This window comes from Haemaphysalis longicornis, unplaced genomic scaffold, assembly GCF_048455015.1.
Source record: "Haemaphysalis longicornis isolate Haplotype H1 unplaced genomic scaffold, Haemaphysalis longicornis Haplotype H1 scaffold_1, whole genome shotgun sequence".
In the NCBI taxonomy this organism is placed as follows: domain Eukaryota; kingdom Metazoa; phylum Arthropoda; class Arachnida; order Ixodida; family Ixodidae; genus Haemaphysalis; species Haemaphysalis longicornis.
The window spans coordinates 156595773-156602614 of record NW_027526203.1 but is presented as its reverse complement, the minus strand read 5'-3'; positions in this window follow the sequence as shown (position 1 = coordinate 156602614).

Below are 6842 nucleotides of genomic sequence, written 5' to 3'. Positions count from 1 at the left end.
TACAACTCAGGCAGCCAGATACGAGGGCTCACCCGAAGCGGCAGTATAGAGCAACTAGATTGGGCCGAGACGAAAGAAAAGACGCGCTATTCAAACTGGCACCACGCCTGCGCAGTGAAGTTCGTTCTACGCACCCTAGGCATTCGCATGCTCGGCACTTACGGTCGCTAGCTGTGCCCGCGACTTACGCCACTACCAAAGCGCCTCTCGAACCTATATTAATACCTGTGCTAACATTGTGTCATTTAAATAAAAAGAATTGAAAATATTTAACGCCAGACACTCTTAATTCCCGGAAAACCTAGATTAGCACAATAAAAAAAATAAAATGGGCTGCAATAAAAAATAAAACCGAGAAATGGCTTCTAACTGCGGGAATTTCGAAATGATTTTTCGAAATTTTCGGGGTTACACGCCGGACAGCAAGACACAGTGCTCGACCTAACCTGGGAAGACCAGGGAACTGTGCGGGAGTGGCGGTGTGGCGTGGATGCCATGGGCTCCGACCATTACCCAATTTGGATCTGCGTGGACACTAGAGATAAAAACAAGCGGAGACTCATAGCACATGCCGTCGACTGGGATGCCTTTCGAGAGGCCGTAGGCAAGTACGAGATAACCTTACCCATCACGGAGAAGCTGCGCCGAGCGGTGGAGACCGCCATTCGAAAGACCGAAGTGAACGAAGACTGGCCCAGGCCGGACAAGCATCTTGCCAACCTCTGGGAGATCCGCGAGCAGCTGCACATGCGCTACATCACCAACGAGAACACATATGCAGATCTTGTTCGTGTGCGCAATAAGACGGCCCAGGCGCGATGCTACGATAAGCACCTGGTGAGGTCTCCCTGGATGGAACACTGCGCGTCGTTCGACAAGAAAACCGACAGCCATCGAATGTGGCGCACGTACCGTGCCATGGTCGGTAAAAAAAGGCGCCAAACACCACCAAGAACATAAGGCTGGCCACGTGTTTGAAGGTCGAGAAGTTTTAGAAAGAAGCGGCCGAAACCTTCTTCCCACAACCACAGACACCACCGAATCCCAGCGTATACGAACCAGAGCCAGTGACGAACGAGCTATCCCAGAACACTCTGTTCACGCTTCAGGAGCTCTTGCATCAAAATGCAAGCATGTGAAGATAATCTGCAATTACTGTCACAAACGAGGTCACTTGGCGAAGTTTTGCAATTCAAGACGACAGGACAGCCAAGCCCGAAGCAACAGCCCTTCCAAGGCACGTTCGTTCTTGGCACGAAGTTCACTGTCGTTGAGCAACCGTCATCGTGCGAATACTGTCCGCTATGAGAACGCCGCTACAACTTCATCTTCCGACGTTTTCGACATGGGGCAAGTTGACTACGCCACGCCGCCTCCGTTTTTAACCGTCACTGTTGACGTTTGCGGCAAGCCGCTCCGCATGGAAGTGGACACGGGGGCAAGTGTCGCCGTCATGGCCAAGTCGCGTCTTCTTCAGCTTTTGCCTTCGGTTCCTGTGCAGCCGTCACAAGTGCTTTTGCGCCGGGGAACTGAAAAAAGATTCAAGTCAAAGCTGTCCTCAGCGTGAAGTTTCATGGCAGGGAGGCTAACCTACCTATTTTTCTGACCGGGACGGATCACCCACTCTTCTAGGACGCAACTGGATGCGTGAAGTGGGCATCGGCGTCTCCGACGTTGAAGTGGACTTCCACGCACTTTCCGACGTCAAACACCTAGTCCAAGACTATGCCGAAGTGTATGAGGAAGGCCTGGGTACGTTCAAGGGTGCTAAAGCTTCTCCACATGCTCCTTCAGATGCTCCCCCTCGGTTCTTCAAGCCACGCCCACTGCCGTATGCCTTGACAGATGGAGTCACTCAAGAAATCCACAGATTAAGAAGACTTTCCATTCTTGTTCCAGTCAAGACAGCAAAGTGGGCTGCACCTATTATTCCTGGGATCAAAACAGATGGACGCATCAGAATCTGTGGATACTTTGGTGTCACCTAAAACCAGTGGCAACAGTGGAGCAGTACCCCATTCCAAGGATCGAGGACCTGTGGATTGAGCTTGCTGGAGGTGAGAAATTCCAAAAATTAAATTTGCGAGATGCGTACCAGCAATTTCTCCTTGACGAGGCCTCTAGAAAGTACGTCACCATTTCGACGCATATGGGGTTGTTTCAGTGCACCCGGCTGCCTTTTGCCATCTCATCTGCTCCTGCCATATTTCAGCATGAGATGTAGAACTTGCTCAGGGGACTGCCACATGTAGCAGTCTATTTCGACGACATTCTTGTAACTGGCGCAAACGATGCTGAGCACCTTCGCAATCTCCGTGCTGTGCTTAGCAAGCTTGAGGAATCTGGCCTCAAGCTGAAACTTGAAAAATGCTACTTCTTCGTGCCACAAGTTGAGTATCTCGGGCACATCATCAGCAAGGAAGGCTTTTCCCCGAACGTTGACAAGGTAGCAGCCATTCTGCATGCTCCTGTGCCTCAAGATGTCAAGGAACTTCAGAGTTTGTTGGGACCTGTCAACTTCTACAGGCACTTCTTACCCAATCTTTCGTCACTCCTTCGTCCGCTGCACTTGCTTCTTTGTGAAGGGAAGAAGTGGGAGTGGGGACAAGAACAACAAGATGCATTCACTGCCTGCAAGCACTTGGTGAGATCAGCTCCAGTTCTTGTGCATTTCAACCCTGCTAGGCCAGTTTGCCTGAGCTGCGACGCATCGCCTTATGGTATAGGTGCAGTCCTGGCACACAAAGATGCTGATGGCCGCGAACATCCCATTGCTTTTGCTTGAGGAGCTTGTCAAAAGCAGAACAAAACTACAGTCAACTCGACAAGGAGGCATTGACTTTAGTGTTTGGCGTAGATCAGTTCCACCAGTACTTGTGGGGCATCTCATTCGAAGCACACACTGACCACACGCCACTTCTTGGACTGTTGGGCGCCAACAAGCCCGTTCCCGTGCAAGCTTCACCTCGAGTGGTCAGGTGGGCTCTGAAGATTTCTGCGTACAAGTACGAACTTGTATACAAGCCTGGCAAAGAGCTCGGCTGCGCCGATGCTCTTAGTAGACTGCCTCTTCCAACTGACACCACTACATTACCACGACCTGCTGAAATCTTTTTGTTGGAGGAGGCACATCCGCGACTCCTTTCACCTGGTGTTGTGGCTCAAGCCACAAGAAATGATCCAGTTCTGGGTCATGTTGTTCTTTCTGTTCTGAGAGGAGAAACCTTCCCAGTGGGACCAGAATGGAGCTCCTACAATACCAGAAGCTCAGAACACAGTCTCCATGAGGGTTTCCTACTCTGGGGATCAAGAGTCGTGATTCCAAAGCCATTGCAGGCCCAAGTTCTTGGTGTTCTTCATGCCAGCCACCCGGGTATCGAGAAGAGCAAGATGATTGCCAGGCGGCATGTTTGGTGGCCAGGCATTGACAATGACATCACCAACAATGTGAAGAGCTGCGCTACATGCCATCGCCTTATCCATCGCAATGACGGAAACCCGGTTTAAGCAAATCTACACGGACTCCCGCTCGGCGGCAAGAGCCTTCCTCAAAGGAAATATTGCCAAAGAGGCAGCCAAGATTCTACATGAAAGAAAACAAGAGACGTTCCATAACATCACATGGTTCCCAGCCCACATGGGCCACGGAGTCCACGACACCCTCCCCAACGCCAACAAGTTCGCTCACGATTGCGCGCGAGAAACCGCCAGCCGCGGCGATCGAACAGGCCGAGCTCCCGAGGCCCCCAGAGAGTTCCGAGACGCGTTACGCACTTTCAACGAGGTAGTCACACACTACCAACTTACGCGACACTCCCGCTGGCCCACCCTGCTCTCACACACCCACAGTCAGCAGCCTTTAGAATGCTTCAGACCGGTTCCTTCACAACCAGGAGCCGGTTTAGCTTATTTCACCCGGACATTGACCCTCACTGTCCCCTCTGCGACGCAGCTTACTGTAACTTAGACCATATGCTATGGCAGTGCCCGGCGTTACAAGAGGACGCCGAACTCATTACAGAGGAAGAATGGATCATGGCGCTCCACAGCGAAGACTACTACACTCCACTCCGGGCTGTCCAGAAGGCCTGCGTTAGGGCGGAGGTCCTAAACCTCCCGACACACGCACAGGTGCGGCCCGCGTCTACTCTGGACGATCCTCTGGGCCGCTAGGTTAGACCTTCCGGACCTAATAAAGTTCAATGTCTGTCTGTCTGTACATGCCAGACTCAACATCGAGCTGCACGTCCGGTTCAGCAGATGCCGTGGCCTTTTCCACAGTGATCCTGGTCAAGGCTTCACATTGACTTTAAGTAACTATTCCTAGGTCACACGTTCGTGGTTATTGTGGATGCGTTCTCAAAGTGGATAGAAGACTTTTTTGTGTCTTCCACATCTGCAGAAGCTACCATTTCTGCCTTGAGAATTGCATTCGCTCGGCATGGCCTCCCTGACGTCATAGTTTCCGACAACGGTCCTGCCTTCACCAGTGCCCATACCTTGAGTTCTTAACTCGAAATGGAATACGCCGCATGCCCGTACCGCCGTATCACCCTGCCACAAACGGTGCAGCTGAACGAGTTGTACAAACTGTAAAGAACAAACTCAAGAAGTCTGGTTCTGGAAAATTCCAAACGCTGATCTCCAGGTTCCTATTCCACAACAGGACCACACCACATGAAGTTGCAGGTCGGCCACCGTGTGAGCTATTGACGGGAAGAATGTTGAACACTCCGTTGGATGTCCTGAGGCACCCGCCGCGGTGGCTCAGTGGCTAAGGCGTTCTGCGGCTGAGCACGAGGTCGCGGGCTCGATTCCCGCCCGCGGCTGCCGCTTTTCTGATGGAGGCGAAAAGCAAAAACGCCCGTGTGTACTAGGTTTCGGCGCACGCTAAAGATCCCCAGGTGGTCAAAATTAATCCGGAGCCCTCCACTACGGCGCGCCTCATCACCTGCCCTGCGTCGGCGCGTTAAACCCTACAATCAATCAATCAATCCATGTCCTGAGGCCAAGCCTGCAGGCATCTGTACTTCTAAAACAACTCAAGCGGAAGTTGTACGCCGACAGAGGGTCCTGGCAGGCTCCATCACTGCAGCTAGGTGATGACGTGTATGCGCGAAACTTCCGCAGGGGTACACCTTGGGTGCCTGCCAGTGTTGTGGACGTCACTCCATCATCAGCCTATTTTCGTTTTGAAGATGGGACCTTGGGAAACCGACACAGCGACCACTTGCGCCTTGTGCCGACAGAAACACTGCTGACCTCTCCTGAAACTGCTATCGCTGCAGCTTCACCACTGCTAGAGCCGCCGCCTCTCCATGCACCAGCTGTTCCGGAAGTGCCTCATCAGGAACAGGCACGTGGAAATAGCTCCTCCGGGAGTAGCTGTGCCATGGACAGCGACGGGGCTGTGCTCAACGGTGGTGCGCACGTGAACAGTGACTCTGTCGTGCCTACGCCTACCACGCCGAAGTTGCGACGTGGCACGAGGACCAGGAAACCAGTGAATAGGCACTCCCCATAGTCTTCCTCCTAAGAGGGCAGGAGTGTTACAATGTTAGCTCATGTGCAGCGCCCCCACGCGGCGCTGATAGTTTTGTGTTCAGCCGTGCAAGCCTGGCACAGCGGCGAGTGGCCGGTTGGTAAAAATAAACACAGTTCGTTCTGGGCAAACGGTTCGGCATGCCCTCATGTCTTTCGCGGGCTTGATGGCGTACTCTTGTTCGCGGTAGTCATTTCCTACCGCTCGGCCATCCGTACTTCTACACACCTAACAATTTATAGACGATGATGCGAACGGCGTCACCGAATGAAGCGTGTACGAAACACCATCAAGGGGTGCCGCGCTAGGGACGACGAAATTCCATTGATATGAATCGCGAACCTGTGTTCATCTTGTTTATTTTGTAAACTATTTGGCCACTGGACTTATGTTTCAGCGCGCTATCCGCTGCCGATAAAGTAAGACATTTGCATGTTCCAAAAAAGAAATAATCTCGTTTTTTTATGCCTACTTCCTTACTTAAAAATGATAGGAAGACATGCCCATGTAAATTGTCTATTCGTTCTGCGTGCCGGCATTCGTTATAACGGCACCTCGGGTTCCCTTCGAAGAACGCCGTAACATTGTTCGCTACGTTTCGCCGTAATATTAATCCCTACTTAGGGTCTTCCGAAGTTTTTTGTTACTAAGGAACGGCTGTTCAACCATCGCAAAACAATCAGCTTGTCCTCTTTCGTTCATGACCTTGTCCTTCCGCTCCACCTGCAAGCCGGCCCTTTTCTGGGGAGGCGAAAAGAAAACGCTTTTCGGCGCATGTCAAACATCTCCAGGTGGTTAAAATTAATCTGGAGCTTTGCACTACGCTGCGCCTCATCGCCTGTGTAGCGTCCACGCGTTAAACCTCATAATCAGTCAATGCAAGCCTGCCTTCTTTATACCCGTACGGCATGAATTGCTTGGCTAACAGCATCTATTAGCCTATTAGTAAGCCGGCAAATGTCCCTTTGAGGAATGGATTCGAAAACTAGCGAGTAATCTTACGGCGTACTTCAACGGGAACCCGAGGTGCCATTTTTACGAATGCCGATGGGCAGAGCAAACAGACAATTTATATGGATATAGTGCGTACGTTTCTATCATTTTTAAGTAAGAAGTAGATAATAAAAAAACAAATAATTTCATTTATAAAACTTCAAAATCGCCTATTTATCGACAGCGGAAAGCGAGCTGAAAGATAAGTTCAGTGGCCAAATAGTTTACAAAATAAACAAGATGAACAAAGATTCGCGATTCATGTCGCTGTCATTTCGTTGTGCCTAGCGCGGTCCCCTGTGATGAT